A 19,648-nucleotide genomic window follows, 5' to 3' on the forward strand; every position below is an offset into this window, starting at 1 on the left:
AGAATCTGACAGCTTTGGTTTCTCATTTTCCCAATCTTAGAATAACAGAATTGGCGAGTAGGTAGGGATCCCAAGGGACATATACAAATGAAGAGGACAGAACAGTTAAATTACTCCATGTCAGCGTGTCTTAATAACCATTTATGCATCCAGTGGCATCCATAAAAGAACACAAAACTCTATAATGTGGGAGCCTCACAGGAGACAGGGTCCCCTCTCCATTTTCTCAGCACAGATGTGCCTTCCTAAAGCAGAGCAAACTTGCATCTGCATGGAACCCTGCTCTTGAAATTTTACTTAGGTGGTGCCTTTTAAAAGACGCTGTTTCCACACTTTGCCAATGAGGCAGCAGTGAACTGACCTTGGAGGCTCAGCTGCAGCAGTTTGTTTCATTCCACACCAGGCAGTTCAATTTCTCATACTGTACCCCCATTCTCCTTATTAAGAGGATTGGTGAATGAGTGTGGATATGTGAGTTGTTTTTGCCAAATAGCTCTACCAGGCTCTCTGAAACCTATTCTTATCTTAAGCTATTCTTATTTTACTAACTGGCCAAGAATTGCTGACAAATGCACTGTGACCAGATCCAAATGGAGCCAATTGCTTTGAACCAGAGCAGCGGTTGCGGCGTATCGTTTCAAGAGGGATGCCCTTTTTGTCTGATAGTTTACTATTATATCGGCAGCTGCTCCTGCAGCTGAGTCACTCTCCTTGCGCTGAAAGTCTGCCACAGTTCTTGGGGATTCTGCAGAGTCATAGACTGTGCTGAAAGGATACTCGTATGAGCAAATGTACAGCATGAGTTCACCTTTCAAAAGGCAGTGGGGTGATGTCACAGAACAACTTTCTTCCTGATCTTAACACAAGTGAAATAATTTTGCCTAGAAAGGAATTACATTCACTTTCAGAAGGAATGTATGATTTCTTCTATAACTGCTGTTTCTCCTTTAATTAGCTACTAATTGTGACTCCTCTCTTTTAAGACCTGAAGAAGCAAGTCCAGATGTGTTTCCCCCCCCCTCCTGCTTCTGAGTATTGTAATATGTACAATTGTTTTAAGTGGAGTTGGGAGATGGCTTTTTTTTTTAAAAAAAAAATAAGCATTATTTTAAAAAAGAAACATTTTTTAAAAAAATAAACATTATTTACCATACTTCAATCTGAAAAATGTTTATCTTTTATTGGAATATGGTTATGTATTATTTTTATTAATAATAATAAAAGCCTTCCACATACATGTCTCAAGGAGATGGGCAAAATACAACAAAAACAGTTAAAACCAATTTAAAACAACAAAGAAAATAACAGCAGATAAATCTTCAATCCTCAGATGTAGTGCTAAATTTTCAATAGTCCCCCCCCCCCTGTACATAGTTGTATTTATATCTGTATAATGAATTGGTTACAGCAACTCCATCATTCTAAATGAATTCTTTGTTTTTCTTTTGTCTTAGAAGGTATTTCATTTGTGCAATGGCATTTCTATTTTATGTGTATTTTAGCATGTTATTTTTTGGGAGGAGGAAAGATTGAAACCTGTACTCCAAACTGAGTCTGGATAAGAAGAGAAGAAGAAGAGTTTGGATTTGATATCCCACTTTATCATTACCCTAAGGAGTCTCAAAGCGGCTAACAATCTCCTTTCCCTTCCTCCCCCACAACAAACACTCTGTGAGGTGAGTGAGGCTGAGAGACTTCACAGAAGTGTGACTGGCCCAAGGTCACCCAGCAGCTGCATGCGGAGGAGCGGAGACGCGAACCAGGTTCCCCAGATTACGAGACTACCGCTCTTAACCATTGCACCAAACTGGCTCTCTAAGGAATAGGCAACCAGCACAATGGGTACAGTCTTGCTATATTGGTGTCCTCCAATGTCTAACACACACACACACCATTCCAGCAACTGTCTTCTGTGCCCACTGAAGTTTCTTTAAGGGCTCGAGTGGAAACCTGCATGCAGAGAAAGTCCAACAAGCCCATTAGCGTGTAGTTCTAGATATATGAGTATCTCTAGCCAATAACAGTGGAACAGGCCTTCTGGGTATCAGTGAAGGAGTCACGATAACACTGGGAATGAGTGGCTATGACTAATTAGTTAAAAGGCACTTCTAAACATAATTATGCAGTGCTGGAAAACTAAATGCAGCTATAAAAGACTTCTTGCTGAGAAGAAGCTTGTAGAATAATGCACAGTTGCCTTCATTTCCATGGTTACCCAGGTGCACATTAAGTCGAAGCAAAGTCAAAAACATGGGGGCTAGTTTCTCACTGCTTACCTGCTCTTTAATCTTCAGCTCATGGGTCAAATGGGTGGTAGAAACTATAATAAAATTAGTAGAACTTTGCACTTGGAACGGTAGAAGCAACAGATGGTCTCCTATTTTAATTGGTGGTATAACATTTCAAAACCTCTTTCCTTTCCCTGCCCCCAAGAGAATAAAGCTAAATTCCTATTCTATAGCTGAACTGAAATTTTGCAGTCTTGCTACCAAATAAAAAACTGGAAATTTTCAAATTTGACTTTTGAATCCAGATCTTGATGGTAGAATGTTATCATCTTGGCACTTCAGATAGATAGATAGATAGTTTTTTTCTTTAAAAAAATGTTTAGGGGTACTCTCATTTTCCTACTCATATTGAAATACTGCCCCTCAATGAGGCCAAATTTAGATTCACAATTTTTTTAGGGGTATGTGTACCTCTGCGTACACCCAGAAAAAAAAGCACTGGATAGATAGATAGATAGATAGATAGATAGATAGATAGATAGTCAGTGTTAAACATATAACATGCCATTTGTAAAATCATGCCCTATTTAACTTCAAGAGTGGCTGCTAGCCATGACCTCTCCTCAGGACCAAGGCAATAGGACAAATGAGGGCACAAATTTGCATAAAAATTGCATGTATTGATTTCTAGGTAGAGATGCAAATTTAGAAATACTTCTTGTAATTTAAATAGAAATGCAAGTTGTCTCACCATGGTAGGGAAGAGAGCCTGTGGAAGTTGGGAAAAGAGCTTGTTCAGACTGCTGTCCAGGTGCTGTTGATGGACAACTGTGAGACCTTTGCTCTCCCTCCTTCTGGTTTCTTATTTTGGGAGCAGACTTCCAACTGGACAGATTTTTAATGGAAGACTCCTAGACGACTGTCCTCTGGTAGCCCCTCAAGCAGAGGACTCTGTAAAATAGGACAATGACAATTGTAAGTGTTACGAATCAATCTAAGTGTGTTGCAGTGGTGGAAAGTGGGGATTCAGCCTCCATGTCTCCACCTAGCTCTAACTAAAGGACAGAACTGCAAGGAGACAAGACACACCAAGAAAGTCCTGCTGCACCATTAGAACCGAGAGGATCATGGTTCCTGCAGAAGCTTCAAGGTCCTCCTCAGTTGGTGGCCTGAGCAACTAGGCTATAGTTCTAAACACATGAAAGAAGAAGTAACCACTGAATTTAGTGGAACTTATTATTGAGTAATCGTGCACATCATACATTTCAAGCACAGGGCTTCCCTCAAATAACCTTTGGCACAGTTGTTTGTTAAGGGTGCTGGAAAATGTAGCATTGTAAGGGGCAAACTACAACTCCTCGGGTTCTTTAGAGGAAGCCGTGCGCTTTAACATATATATGGTGTGGATGTGACTGAACATGTTATACTGGGGTCAAGTTTGACATGTAGGGAGGGAGGTTTTTTTAGTATTTGTCACCATTTATGTAGAAAAATATCCATTATGGGACCAAGCAACGGGCGCTCACTCCATTGCGGGGATTCGAACTGCTGACCTTCGGATCGGCAAGCCCAAGGCTCAGTGGTTTACACCACAGCGCCACCCGTGTCCCACACTGCATATGATATTAATCACCATTAAATGCAGGGATTTATTTATTTATTTACAAATACCCAGTGTGTCTGTGGGGGTCCAGTTTGAGGGCATGAGGATGATGGGTAGCAGGGAGGGGGTCTTCATTCTGAGACCCCTGGGTATAGGGCAGTATATAAATTCAATAAATAAAGAAAATAACACATTCTTTTTGCTCCTTTGCCTTGCCTTATATTTTATGTGTGGGGGAACCTATATTAACTTAAAGAGCTACATTCCCTCAAGGGCAGCCTCCCACAGCCCTCATACCAATTGCTTGTGTGGTAAAATAGAGCATGACTGGATTCACATCGTTCTCCATTCTCCATCCACGAAAGCAAAAGGTCACAGTAACAGTGACATGCTCCAGCCAAAATCATTAGAGGAGCAGGGCCAGTGAAGGGTGTGGCCTGTGGGGAATGGCCTGGACAGAGTCCTGAGAGTCAGACAGAGAACGACATGCGTCCTCTGAGCTGGGAGTTTCCCAGCCGTGCCCTGAAAGGTCCCACAAAAATGGAGGCCTCCTACACTGGTTTTTGGTCTCCCTTCAGTAGAAGTGCCCCTTCGGAGGAATGTGGATGCTGCATGAGACATAAGAAAGAAGCAAGGTTGTTGTTGTTGTTTTCTTTCTTTCCATTTTTGTGCTCTCTGTGGCTCTCTGACAGAATTAGTGAGTGTTTCGTTTTCAATTGCAGGAGTGGGAGAAAGTGGAGGCAGATGTCAGATTGTTTAGAAGATGTCTCTGCTAGAGCACTGGGATATGATGCGCAGCAGCTGTTTTGCTGGCCACTTTCTCGTTTTTACACTCCTTAGGGTCAGGCATTCATTCTCTCCACAGCAGATGGCTGGGGGGGGGAGGGGAGAGCAGCAGCAAGACTATTTATTCTTCTCCTATAGAGAGAAAATAATAATAGCCATCTTCAAATATCTTAAGGGCTGTCACATGGAGGAGGGAACATGCTTGTTTTCTGTGAACCACCCTGAGATCTCTGGGGCAGTATATAAATTAATAATAATAATAATAATAAATAGTAGTAGTAAATTTTCTCCTGCTCTGGAGGGTAGGACTCAAACCAGTGGCTTCAAGCTGCAAGAAAGGAGGTTCCGACTAAACATTTGGAAAAACTTTCTGACAGTAAGAGCTGTTTGACAGTGGAACAGTCTCCCTCAGGAGGTTGTGGATTTTCCTTCCTTGGTGGTTTTTAAGCAGAGGTTGGATGGTCATCTGTCATGGATGCTTTAGCTGAGCTTCCAGCATTGCAGAGGGTTGCACTAAATGACCCTGGGGTCCCTTCATACTCTAAGATTCTATCATTCTATCATTTCCTTCTATTTCTTTTTTTGTTCGTTTATCAGAATGCAAGTTTCATTTTTTTAAAACCCTGCATTTTTTTCTTGTTAATTCTCTTTTTAATCCAGAATCCCAGTAACTGCCTGCCCCCTGTCCTTGAACTCTGAAGGATTCCAGCCTAGCTCTTACAGACGGCAGATGAAATGGGAGATCTGGATAGTGCCACTTTGATATAAAGGCGAATCTTACCAGTTCCTGGGAAGTGGGGAGCGCACTGTTGCACTCAGGATCTGTTTGAGGGCTTCCCATAAGCATCTGGTTGGCCACTGTGAGAACAGGATGGTGGGCTAGATAGGTAAGTCTAATCCAGCTTTTCTTATGTTCTATGCTCCTTTGGTAACTAGTGGTCATCAATTGAGCTGCTATTTCTTTCTTTTTTTTTAAATATTTTTTTATTCATTTTTCATACACATACAAAAGAAAAAACAAACAAAACACAAGACAAAAGCTTTCAGTCATATATACATATGTACATAATATTCGAGTTTCTACATTTCTTCTCATTTTGGACTTCCTTCAGCGATGTTGGCATTCATTCATATTTTAATCTTAGAATCACATCCCATCTTTTCATATTGTCATTCGTACCTCCTTTTTTACATTATTTCAGTTGAACAATACTTGTTAACTCTTTACAAAGCCTCTTTAAATGCCACTAACGTTGTATTAACTGAACATTTATTCTCCAGATAACTTACGAATTTACCCCAGTCTTCAATAAAATTTTGATCTTTTAAATATCTAACTTTCCCTGTTAGTTTGTCCAACTCAGCATATTCTGTTAATTTTACTCTCCACTCTGCCACCGTTGGCATTTCTTCCTGTTTCCATCTCTGAGCAAGCACGGTTCTAGCCGCCGTGACCGCGTACAAAAAAATTTTGAAATCCTTTCTCCTAATATCTTTTCCCAGGATACAGAGTAAGAAGGCCTCTGGTTTTTTAACCCCAATCCCATTTGGACTGCATGGTCTCATAAGTTTATTAATTAGGTTTTTGGGCGCCAAGCTGCCGACTGGAATAGCCCGAACGGGGGCAAGAAGATTTCAAACTGATCACTCTGGTATATAACGGGCAACCTATCCCCCTCGAGATTGGAGGGTGAAGGAGCACTAATTAAATCAACCAAGTGGACAGAAATACTGATTGAAGTCGGCAATTACTGTATCCAGCTGTATTTTGAGTTGCTCATCGGATATCTGTAGTCCTATTCTGGCTGTTGCTTTCTGGTGTTTCATGGTATTTGGCACCCATATTTTTAAATTGGTTTATTTTTCCTGTAGGGATTAATTTTGGTTTCGGCTTAGGGGCATTGATCTAACCCAAGAACTGGTTTTGAGTAAGAGTAAGAACAAGAATTTTAAAATAAAGAAAGAAGGGTTAGACCGCTAAAAACAGTGGGACATCTGATATATAAAGATTGGATATATTAAGATTAGCGAAAATGTCATACAATCAGAAAAAAGGGGCGGAGGGGGGAACCCCAATAGAGAGGAAAGCTTCTAAGCAGGAAACAGAATTTAGAACAGAAATACTGAGGATGTTTGCAGAAATTAAACAAAGCGAGAAAAACTTAGAGACAAAATTAGAGCAGGTAGATAATAAAATTGGGAAAATGGATAAAAAGATTGAAGAGACAGTGAGTGAACTTAAAGGACAGATTAAGGAGGTAGCAAAAAGAGTGGATGAGGGGTTGAAAAAGACCAAACAGGAATTGAAAGAAATGAGACGGGAAGAGGAAAAAATGAAAGATGAGATAGTAGAGTTGCATAAAACTCAGGAAGAATTAAAAGACTCCATTGCGATGAATGAACTCAAACAAAGGGAAGTGAACTTAAGAATGAGACAGGTCCCGGAATTACAAAATGAAAACATAAAAGAAAGATTAACAAAGGAATTAGCACAGTGGATGGAACTAGCAGAGGAGGAAGTGGCAGGAGCAATTTTAAATGCATATAGAATGAAAACGAATGTAGGCAAAGCAAGAAAATTTCCAGGCGACTGTTTAGTTATATTTAAAGATAAAGAGATGAGGAATCTGATTCTACAAAGGAATAGAGAGAAAAGATTGTACATCGATGGGAATTACATAATTGTGTTTAAAGATATCCCTATAAGATTGTTGAAACGTAGAGAACCATATAAACCACTGGTGCAACTGTTGAAAAAAAATAGAATAGACTTTCGCTGGGAATTTCCGGAGGGTGTTTCATTCTTTTATAAAGGAGCAAAAAGAAGACTGATAAATCCCGAGGAAATAGGAAAGTTCACAAGAAGATATAAAGATCTTCAACAAGGAGAGGAGGAGCCGAGAGGAGCCGAAGGCGGGAGGAGTCCGAGGGTGGAATTACAGCTGGGAGAAGAGGTAGAACGGAGGGAAAGGAAAACAGAGGAAGAGGAAGAAGACGAAGAAGGAGAAGAACCAGAGAGACTTTAGACTAATAAAAAAAAAAAAAAAAAATCCCAAATTCAATAAAAATGACTTTAACATTATGTAGTTGGAATGTCAATGGGATGAATAATAAAAAAAAACGGAATGGAATTGAGCTGCTATTTCTATATTAAATCAATCGACACAAGATAATATCACCAAGGCAACTATCTGTAAACAAGCAATAAACATCCATAAGGAGGTTTAACAAACTGAAGGACATGGTCCTCGCGATGGAAACATGCAGATGGGGACAAATATACCCCTGCTTTAAGTCGTTTACATACCCTCTTCTATTGTATATTATTTACTACAATGCTCGATGACTAAGCTCTTTAGCGATGAAAGATGAAACGTCAGATTACTGGAACGGCATCCAAGCACTGAACCATCGGTATATCACAACTGGACTCTTTATTACTGCATTTGCAATTGTTCAAGATAAAATCTATTTTGGAAAGAGAAGAAATGAGCACTGAACCACTGATATATTACAAGTAAACTCTTTATTTACTGTGTTTGCTATTGTTTAAGATAAAACCTATTTGAGAAAAAAACTACTTTTGCCATTTTTGTGGACTTTATTGTTTGTTTACAGATAGTTGCCTTGGTGATATTATCCTGTGTTGATTGCAATAGTCATTGTATCACCACCCTGTTCATTGTTTTATTGATATATCTCTATATTAGGCCAAGAAGGAAGGCAGTTGAGGAAGGGGACTGAGCTAAGTTTGCAGTTTTTGGAGAACAAGATGCTAGAGTAGGTGTTGCATTGGCCTGATCTAACGTGCTCCAGATCTTAATAATGTGGTAACAGCATTACAGAACAACTTTTGAAATAGAATGATGTGTGGACAGCCCAGTCTAAATCCACCACCATTGCACTGTCATTGCCTCAAGGACACGTTGCAGAAGACACCCACATTAAAAACCCCACTTTAGAGGGGCTTCTATGGGGAATAACATAACTTTAGCAGCTTGCATCTTTTCTTCCAGCTAGACAGATTTTGCAACAGAGGTTTCATATAAAATGCAACAGTGGATGATCCAAAGAGCCAGAAATGTTCCTCACTGGCTGTTCAACGGTGTAAGTTTCAATGGGCCTCCCAGAGTCAGCTGGTTGATTCTCATTAATCATGTGCCAACTCTGCGTGATTCAATCGCCACTGCAAATTCCCATTCATCTCTACAGACAGGTACTCTCTGTGCTCGAACTATAATTAGATGATCACTGGGGATGGAAGCCACCTGCTAAACAGGCGCTGGCTTATGTTGGCCGTTGCAACTTTTGTTTTGTTTTCATTCATTCAAGAGCAGAGAGGAGATGGGCCACTAATGGCGCAACTGTTGTCCTTCCGCTGGCTGCTAATATTATGTTGACTGATGTTCTTTGAGAGAAAATTATTTTATTGAGAGTCTGCAAGAGACACCAGGAAGAGCACCAGAGGTGTGATTCTTGTTTTTTTAGCCTCCTTTCCCCCATTTCTTTTCAAAATGCATAAGTGTGAACTGTAAGCCATTCCAGAGCCTGGGAGAGAGGTGTTCTGATGAAGTAAAATAAATAAGGAGCAAAATGTAGGACTTAAAGTTGGGATGTTGGGCTAATTCATCATTTATCATTCATTTAACAAATCTATAGGCTGGGGAGTATGGGATGTTAGGGAGGGCTAAACCAGGTGAGGGTAGCCAAGGACTTTCCCTGTATGTGAAGACAGGCTCCAGTGGATTGAGTGAATGAGACCAACAGTGGGTCCAACGGTCAAGAAGGCAGTTTCTGCATGTACTGTAGAGGGAAGTGAGGGGCAGATACGGCTCGTCAATCTGGGAAGGTAGCCCATCTAGGAAAAGGAAAACTCTGATCCTAAACTTCTGCTGCCTTGCAGGATATCTTTGGGAGAAGAAACGGCTAAGGAGTGAACCCTACACAAATCCCAGGACCTCCATACACACTGCCCAGGCATGCACCCCAAGGATATCAGTTTGGTGCTGCTAACGCAGCGTTTGACTTCACCCCTTGAGGTGCACTCCATTGTTTCTTAAGACCAACTGATGACAACAACAACGTGTTTCAGGGCAAAACTCTGAAAGGCCCACAGCTATCATCCTATCTGTTTGTGCTCTGCTCTAACTCCCTGTTTCCTTTTGTTTCACAAAATGAATTTCTTGACCCCCTACTGTATAGCCTTTCTTGCATAGGGGTCTCTCTTCCCCTTCAAACCTCCTCTGCTAAACCTCTAGGACTCTGTTCCATTCTCCCATTCTTCCTTTCCATCCTCATAACTATTGCTTCCCAGTCTCCCCAGCTTACTAGAAGAAGACTGGGAAGCAGATGGAATCTCGGCTTCATTCAGCCTGACCTATAAAGCCTTTGGCACCTTTGTTATTATGAGAAACAACAGCTGCAAAATCCAAAATATGGGCGGTGATGTGTGTGTTGTCCTTGATCCAGAAGGACTTTTAAGATTTCCTGTCCCACAGGCCCTGTTTTCCAATTTCAGGAACAGAAAGGGCATGGAAGAACGTTAGGATTGATTTCTTTTCTTTTTTTAATAAAATTAGCAGATTACAATTAGGTCAAAACAACCTTATTGGAGAGATGAGGTCATCATCCTTACTGAGCTGTGTCTAAACAACTGAATTTCATGTCCTTGAAACAGTTACATCTGTATCTGCTAACAATGCTCTGAGAGCTAGGAAAGTAGCAAATTTTTCTCCTTCCATAGACCTCTTCTCGCTCCTTGATGTCCTTCAGGCTCAGGCACACCCCTCACACTTTTTTTTTTTCATGGCACCATTCGCACGTGGCTGGGTATGTGAGAGAAAGGCTATGCCAGCACAGGTCACACACCTCCTATTTGCATGAGGACGCAATATAAACCAGTGTGGTGTAATGGTTAGAGTGTTGGACCTGGGAGAGCAGAGTTCGAATCCCCACTCAGCCATGAACCTTGGGGCAGTCACCATCTCTTAGCCTAACCTGCTTCATAGGGTTGTTGTGAGGATGAAATGGGGAACCACGTGACCACCTCAAGACCCTTGGAAGATAAAAGTGGTATATAAATGTAAGAAATAAATAAATATTTAAGAGAGTAAAGTGATGATGAATTTGATCCAAGCATCCTTCCAGACATTGGCAGATATACGGACACTGACCAAGAGGCTGACCCAGAAAGCCATGGTGGCCCTGGGATGGGCAAACAACGTTGTGGTGGAAGCGCATCAGCGGTAGAAACAGCGCCAAGAATAAAGATCAAACTCAGCAATGAGGACTCATTTGCAACATTAGATACAGGCCTTTCCCTTGCAGAAGATGAAGCACTAGTATTACATATGCTCAACAACCAAAGCTAACCCCCCCCCCTCTTATTTTTGTCTTTGTATCAGAAAGGCACCCGGCCAATTTGGTTGCCAATAAATATTGCCACAGATATTTCTGAGATCGTGGTCTTTCCAACGAGTGACTCTTGTCCAGGTTTATTAATTGTCTTACTTTAAATGTGGTGAGGATCCTATGCCCTTTTAAAATGTGTTTTTTTGGGGGTGGGGGTTATTGGGTTGTTTTTAGTTTGATTATGTATTTTGTGGTTTTATATTTTGATTTTATTCTATGAACCACCTTGAGACCTCCAGGTATATAAATAATAATAATAATAATAATAATAATAATAATAATAATAATAGACTTTTATCAATCCCTCATCCATGCCAGCTTAGACACCATAATTTTGAGTGTCAGAGATGTGGTTTACAAAAGAACAGAACTGACGTGCTTCAGGTGTGTTGAGCTGTTTATTGGCCTGAACCATGCGCAAACTGGAATGGCTTCAGTCCACTGTGGTTTCAGCTGTATCAGAAATTACAATGGTTTAATTCCTAGAATTTTACACATCTGTAGGACTTGGGCATGGCTTATGATGTTAAGATCACATCAGTAAAAAAAAGTAACATCTGGAAAACTCTTTCCAGCAAAAACTACCCTGAAAATGAGTCCCATGGTTGTGTACTAGATATAGGAGCCCACTCCTAGGGGCCATGGGGGCTTTGACCCCCACAATAAAATAATTGAGGGGCCGTGGGGGCAATCAAATAAAATATTCGATAAAATATTTGAGGGGGGCAGGCCCCCACAAAGTTGATAGGCATTCCCATTCAAATGGTGTGTGTGCACTGCATCATGTGATCAATTATGTGGGGTAGGACTTACCTCAGCCCCCCACAATATTATATTCAATTTGGTACCCCTGGTACGAGATATGAAGAAAGCCTCTCTAATTGCCCAGACATGGTGTATTTTAAGGAATAGTTATGATCAGATGTTCAGAGAAATGAAACTGGGGCATAATTTAGGAGCCACCCTTCCAAACAAGGTAGTCCCAGGAAGGCACTGCAGAGCATAAAAAGCAACAGCTATGCAATCGTTTATTTGCAAAAGCCCTGAAGAGGGATTCCGCAATGAAACATAAAACATTTACGAGCATACAGTGTAAGACTGAAGAGAGATTATTGGATTATACAGGGTTATAATAAATATGAATATAAGACTCAGAAGCACAATAAGCTTGGTATCAGCATTCTCATTTCATTAAAAAGCTGTACTCTTGGGTGAAGATTTCAGATAAAGACAAAAATGAGACAAGGTGACTGTCTAGTGCTGAAAAGCAGCTCTGATCATCTTCATCATGTCTAGAGATGGACAACATTTGCTCTACGTGAGAAAACAGGTACCCACCAATTTCCCCTTGCAGGGCAAATAGCTGGGGCAACACCATCTTGTTTGCGGCTATTTGTTCCCTCTCCTGGCCGCCATGGAGCATCTCAGGTTCCCACCAGACCCAATTTGAAAATTGGCCAATCAGCGGTGGCCTAGGGGCGGGGCTTTGGGAGTGGACCTGAGTGCAGCAGTCTTCACTCAGGTCCACTCCCCACCCATATAAGGTGGCCAGCCCTGCTCCTCGCAGTGCAGTCAGCTAGGAGCTTTAAATGTATGGCACAAATATGGCCTTTCACTAGCTACATTCAGACTTCCAAGCTGTTCATATCTGACAGTGAAACAGGATTGTGTTTAGTAACTAGTAGCCACTAGCCCCCAGTCACCCTTAATGCTGGTTTAAGAATAAATCGTCTAACTGTCTGCAACAGTTAAACGTATTTGCATCAACAATAGGAAATATCAAAGAAAAAGGCAATCTTACTTGATAGCCTCAACAGAAGGAAAAATGCAGAAGGAATGTCCAGAAGATATCTATGTGCCTAGAAATATTAGGATATAAGGGAGAACTTAACACTATAGCTGCTCCAGGAGATCTGCAGAAGACCAGAGATTGCTTCTCCTGCATTTGTTTACAGATATCCCTGCCTCTTTTCACAAAGAAATGGGAAATGTAGCTTCATAAAAATATTGTTCAAGTTAAACAGCCGTATTCATACAGAGAATGAGTGGAATTAAATAAGGCTCTTTCCTGCATTCTGCACAGCAGCAAGCAAAATTATCCAGATTTACAAGCTTTTTAGAAATAGTTCTTAATATTCTTCAGAGCATTTCTGAGGCTCATAGATTGTAGGCAGCAACCTCCTCCTTTAGACTCCAATTACTGGTGCAAAATAAGTCCACCCAGTTGATGCTTATGCTTGTTTAGAGATGCAGAATGCTGACCCCTCTTGCGGTAGAGATCAAATGAGAAATTCTTCTTGTGTATTTGCAGAGAGTGCGTCTGTTGTTTACAGCTTCCCCTTCAAATTTAGAAACAGGGACTTTTCTCCCCCTGCTTTCTTCTGGCTACAGAAAGGTCTCCAGCTATTTCAGTCCATTGCAGAGATGCCAAGGGACACGATATATTTGGCAGCCTCTTGAGCGCTTGGCAGGAAGAACATTGTAAGTCTCCAGATCTTTTGGAGGACACATTTCTTAGGGATGCTTCGAGTAGTAAGCTTCACATTGCAAAATATCTTTCACTCTACCATAGTTTTAAAAAACCACTTTCTTAAAATGTTGACCAGCGCTTAGCTGTTCAGGAGTGTCTCATTAGACTGTGTACATAGAAGGCCCATTAAAGTCTATGAAAGAAATAGATGCTTGCTGCAGTGTAAGTTATCTTGCCATGGCTATGCTAAATTTGGAAGACTGCCCTGCCCATTAATGGACAGTGTGATGTCACAGGTTAGAGAGAGATACTGCCAGGCTAGGATGTGAATTTTCAAAAGTAAGGAGGATCATTGTCATATAGCTATGGTTTACACTATTATTCTGGTAGGTACAATTCAAAACAGGGGATTGTCCTACAGAGCAGAAAGCAGGAGTGACAGTACTGTGCAACCCAGTGATACAAACGGAGAGATCCCTTATCTCACATAGCCTCTGGAGTCTATTGTCCCTCTTGACTTGACATTATGGTTTGCCAAACAATGATATGGCTTATTTCACCTGTTCAGTGGTGGCACCCGATCTTTGGAATGCCCTTCCCAGGGTGGCTGGCCTTGCACAGACACTTTTATATTTTTGGTTAAGGTGAATACCTAGAATCATAGAATCATAGAATCATAGAGTTGGAAGAGACCACAAGGGCCATCGAGTCCAACCCCCTGCCAAGCAGGAAACCTCTTTTATTTGTTTCTTTTATTTGTTTCCGCTTTTTTGTTCTTTTTTGATCCTGTTTCAACAAAATGGATTTAAAACTTGGTACTGGACTTAATATTTGGTTTTACTGTTGTTATTTGATATTTAGTGAATTGATAAATTAATTGCTATTTTGCCTTTTGATTTGTGAGCTGGCCTTGGAAGCCTTTGGCAGTGAAGAGTGGAATAAAAGTGTATACACTAAACATGTAAGCCACCTCGTTTCTACACAGCCACATTAGCCAGTGGCCCACTGCTGTGGACCTTGCCTCAGCCTTCTATGTACCTTCCAGCAATCCCTGACCCTGATGCAGTTCTCCTGCATCTCACTCCTAGGGCCAACAATAAGAAGATGTCTATTTTGGGTTTCCTTAGTTTATGCCAAGTTTGGTAACTCTATCTCAAGAGGCAACCAAACCAAGGCAAAAAAATGAAGCCACACCAGAGTAGTGTTTTGGTCCACCATCTTGAATCAAAATGCCTCTCCCACCTCAGGAACCCTTGTGATGAATTTGGCAATGATATATTGAGAGTCGTACAAACACATAGAGAACAGACATACCATTTTCCACAATATATGGTAGATATAAAAACAGTGCACACATGAAATCATTTCCAATTCAAAATGGATGTGAATTGGGATTAAGATTTTAAAAGGAACATTTTTAGCAGGTGCTGAAAAGGCAATAGAGAAGGTGCCTGTATGGCGTGCAATAGAAGGGACTTCTGAAGGGGAGATGATGCCACAGCAAAGGCCCAATTCTGACATCACATGAAATGGAGCTATATATATATATATATATAATAGTATCTGCAGGATACCTTCTACAGCGGAACACAATGGTCAATTGGGTGTGGAGGGGTTGAGATGATCTTTTAGGTATCCGGATCTCAAGTATTGTACAGAAATACAGTACTTCTCACCACAGTGGGGAACGCCATGACCTGGTGACCTGTGTGCTCTCCAATTGCTCAGTGCTGACCTCTGCTATACCTACACATGGATTACCCTTCACACAGAGGACAATCCTCTGTTAAGTAGGAGATATGGCCATCCTGCTTCCATCTGGCACTGAATCAAAACTGCTGCCTGATTATGGCCAAGCACAGCCTTCCCAGAAGGGGAAAAGTCATTCAGGGTTGCCTGATGGCCTTGGTTAGAACTGCAAATTGCTTAGATGGTTTGGGACTTTGTCTCCCTCATCTTATTCTTGACATTGCCACTTTAAAAATACACATTGCAGGGGTCGAAAGAAGGAACAAATAATTCCTTGGCATGCCAGCTGCTTCAGTTAGTCACCATGTACTCGGCTCATATTGCAAAAAGCTAAAATGTGCATGTGAGGCATCTCCAGACCTCGGCTGGCTTTGCTATTATTCTCTCCCCAAGAAACCTTAGAAAGATGAGGGGTTGCCTCTTTTCCACATTTCAAATATCTGTATCTCATCTCCCCCTGTGCACAGGGCAGCTGAATTAAAATAATAAAACTGACAGAAGCATTCTAAAATAATGATTAAACTGCTGAAATACAGCAGGAAAAACACACCCACACCTGGAAGACAATCCAACACCACAAACCCACAATTCCACCCCCCACTTCCATCCTATATATCACTTGGTCCATCATCAGAGGACTTTCATCACACAGCAAAGGAGATCACGAAGCCCACTGTATATAAACAACTACAGCGCATAGTGAGCTACACCAGCTCTACCATTGAGTGTGTGCAACTATATGAATGACAAGTGGGATCTCTGGGGAAAGGGAGCATTTAGCACAAATGCTGCAATTTGCACAAACATCAAAGAGCTAAGAGAGAGTAGGGAGAAGAATGAACAACATGCACTCCTTTCTGAACTCCTTTCAGGTACCTTCCACTAGGATTCCAGATGCAAACCTCCACCAGGAATATCAGTTCCACAGCTGCAGCTGGGGCTGCAAGGACAAGGCAACCCACATAAAAAAGCAAGAGAAGGCTCTCCTGGAAGGGGAACTCCTCAAAGCAGAATGTCTTAACCCCCCTCCATACTCAGCCACTTTGATCCCTGGAACCAGCACTGTTACAAGTTCCACATAATAATCATTCCACATTTTTCAGAAATAGATATTTTAGTCCATGCTTGGGAACTCCTTTCCTATTGACACCTTCATAGTACTCTAATTGGCACCTGACATGTACTTAAATCTGGCTTAAATTTAGCTTAAATATTTTTTTTAATGTTTTAAATAGCTGTTTTTAATTGTCACCCCCACCCCACCCCAATTTCACTGTTTCATTATTTTTGAAACACTTTGAAGTGTGGTTTTTTATATATATAAAATAAAACACACACACACACACACACACCATCAAGGAGTATATAAATTTTATGAAAGAATCCTTCCCCTGCCTCACTTCAGAAAAGAAGCTGAGTACTCAAAACACTTGTCATGACCACCAAGCATCTCCAATCTACCCGACTCCTTAATGATAAGCAGAAAAAACCATATCCATCAGGGAAAGATGTTCTGACACTCTTAGCACAGTTGATATATTGTAATCTGGCCTAGCGCATTCTTCCTTCCAGAGACTTAGCACCTGATGTAGGTAGGTCAAGGTTGCCTCTTTCTCCTCCTGCACACCTTTTCCAGCACAGCCTCCTATCAGTTGACTGAATGGCACTATAATAAGGACACGTTCCCTCGGGTCTGTGCTCCTTGTCTAGTGCAGAGCCAAACTACTGGGCTTCTAAGGTCTGCAGACACTTGACACTGGCCTGTGGCCAGGATGGTCTCTCACAGCTTCCAATTCTGCCACCATTCCACTCACACGAAAGATCTTTAATCTCCAGTTCAGATCTCTCCATGTCCTTGGCTTGTTTGTGGTGTCTCAAAGGCTGTTCAGTCTCAGCCAACTGCTCTTCCAGAGAGGGTGGCATGCAGCTCGAATTGCTGCTTTTCTGAGTCACCTTCTATGTACTGACCAGGTGAATTCCAGATCCAGCAAAAGCAGCTTCCCATCTATGCTACCCAGACCTTCTGCAGACCCTCTTGCATCAGAGGAAGAGGCGGAGCTTAGGTGTTTAGTGGCAAACCACAAACCTGTTAGTCTCAAATCTGCCCTCTGCTGACTAGAGGCATGCAAGGTTGCTGGCACCCAATGCTGGCAATACCATGAAAGAGGACATGACATTGCATTGCTGGGGGGAGCCCCACAGTTTGATCTGACACCACCATATTGGTGGGGCGGGGGTTAACCTGTAGGGCAAATAGCAACCTTGGGAAGAGGATTTCAATTAGGAAAATGGCATGAGGAGAACAGTTATCCCTTTCCGCCTGACTACTAGTAATGCTTGAAAATTCAGCTAACACCAGGGCAAGTAATACCATTAGGGAGAGTGGTGCCTGGGGATGAAAATAAGATGCTAGGAGGACAGCGCTGGGTATTGATTTTATTAAAAATTGCTTGATTTCACTGCTTGATTGTAAAAAAAATAATACAGTAAAACAACACACATTCAAAGCAGTTTACAAAAAAAATGAAATTATCAGTAAAAAACAAATCAAAGCAGTTTGTTCCTCAGCAGTGGAGCAAATGCTTTGCAGATGGCATCTTTAGTTAAAAGGTTTTTCAGAACCAAGGCTAGAGAAGATCTGTGCCTGTGTCCTTGGATAGTTGCTGCCACTGAGGGAGATGAAGAAAGTGGTTGAAAAACGTACCATTATAATAATATGCTTGTTGGACCAGAGACAGAGTATGGCCACATTCACACTATCATTTTCAGCACTATGATACCACAAATCCCCCAAAAGCATTCTGGGAGCTGTAGTTTGTTATGGGTGGTGCGAGTTGTTAAGAGATGCCTATTGCCCTTCCAGAGCTACCGTTCCTGGAGTTCCTTGTGAAAAGGGATTGGCTGTTAAACCACCTGGGGAATTGTAGCTCTGAGGGTGGAAACAGGGGTCTCCTAGCAACTCTCAGCACCCTTGACGAATGACAGCTCCCTTTGGGGGAAGCCATGCCTGTTTAATACTGCTTTAAATGTATTGATGTGGCTGAAGACAGTACAAGGCCCTAGTGCCCAGGAGACTGGCCATGCCCTTTCTGTCTTTACACCGAAAGAAAAAGAGAGGCTTCCTTAACCCCGCATTTTCCAACACAAGCAGGCACATCTCAGTCCTGAGAGCTGCAAATGTGAGTCACCACCAGCCCAGGGATGACTCACGGCTCCTCCTTGTGTCTCAGATTACAGAGAAGTACAGAAGTACAGAAGAGGAGGAAGGTCGGGCTGAGGACAGCCGCAGCCAAGCCACTCGGTGCTGTCAGGGAATTTCTCGGCCTCTTGCCGCGTCAACACTCGGATCATGAATCTTTCACGTTCGGCAGTTGGCGTATGGTGAGGAAAGAAACAACCGCACGAGGGAGGTGACAGGAGGGGAGGGGTTTCTCCCTTCTTCCTGCCCGAGCCGTTACTGACAGTTGCTGTGGCCATGCTCTTCCCAGCAAATTAAAGCACTACAAAATAAGTAAGGTGATATCTTTTATTGGAGCAATGTGGGGAAATGGTGAGAGTAGGGACAGCTGGCTCATCTTGAACTGGCAGGCATTTCTGCCCACAGGGTGCCTCTTCCCCTAACCTCTGGGTCCTTCTCTTAAAAGGAATCCTTTGCGATTGCTGTAAAAGGTGGGATTTGTCAGTTCAAATCCACATTTTCCTTATGAGTACCACAGAAGAAGGCTCAGGCACCCGGGCACTGATGGTGGTTGCCCAGAGGCAGAATAAAAGGGACATGGAGAGAATAGAACCTTCTGGAAGAGACTCCAGTAGTCTACAAGGTGGAAGGATGGAGCTCGACTCACCACGATATAATAATAATTTATTATTATTATTATTATTATTATTATTATTATTATTATTATTATTTTGTTTTCTGTACCCCACCCATCTTGACTAGATTGCCCCAACCACCCTGGGCGGCTTCCAACATATATAAAAACATAATAAAACATTATACCTTTAAAAACTTCCCTATACAAGGTTGCCTTCAGATGTCTTCTAAAGGTTATATGTCCTTCACATATGATGGGAGGGCGTTCCACAAGGTGGGTGCCACTACTGAGAAGGCCCTCTGCCTGGTTCCCTGTAGCTTCACTTCTCATGCTTCTTCTCATTGCCAGAAAAGCATCCATAGCACCAAAACTGGTGCTCTTCTTCCAATGCTAACAGCAAGTGCTTAAGACCCACTGAAATCAAAGGGAATAAAGCTCTCACATGTGCACCAAAATTTTCAGTGGAACTTAAGGATGCTTAAACTCCTCTGCATTGTGCTAACGTTTTGTTAAGAACGTAAGGAGAGCCTGCTGGCTCAGACCAGTGGCCTATCTAGTCCAGCAAGCTGTTCTCAAAGCAGCTATC

General features: G+C 41.9%; 1 long non-coding RNA gene across 1 annotated transcript in view; it reads right to left on the minus strand.

Annotated features, from left to right (window-relative positions):
* LOC309340787 overlaps positions 1-13,513 on the minus strand; it is a 30,990-nt gene extending 17,477 nt beyond the window's left edge. The window contains exons 1-2 of the long non-coding RNA XR_014156082.1: positions 12,830-13,513; positions 2,980-3,179 (exon numbers count right to left, since the gene is read on the minus strand). This is a non-coding gene — a long non-coding RNA (uncharacterized lncRNA). The remainder of the gene's footprint in view (positions 1-2,979; positions 3,180-12,829) is intronic.
* Between the last annotated feature and the right edge of the window lie 6,135 nt (positions 13,514-19,648).

Source organism: Podarcis erhardii (genome assembly GCF_964252035.2).
Source record: "Podarcis erhardii genome assembly, chromosome: 4".
Classification (NCBI taxonomy): domain Eukaryota; kingdom Metazoa; phylum Chordata; class Lepidosauria; order Squamata; family Lacertidae; genus Podarcis; species Podarcis erhardii.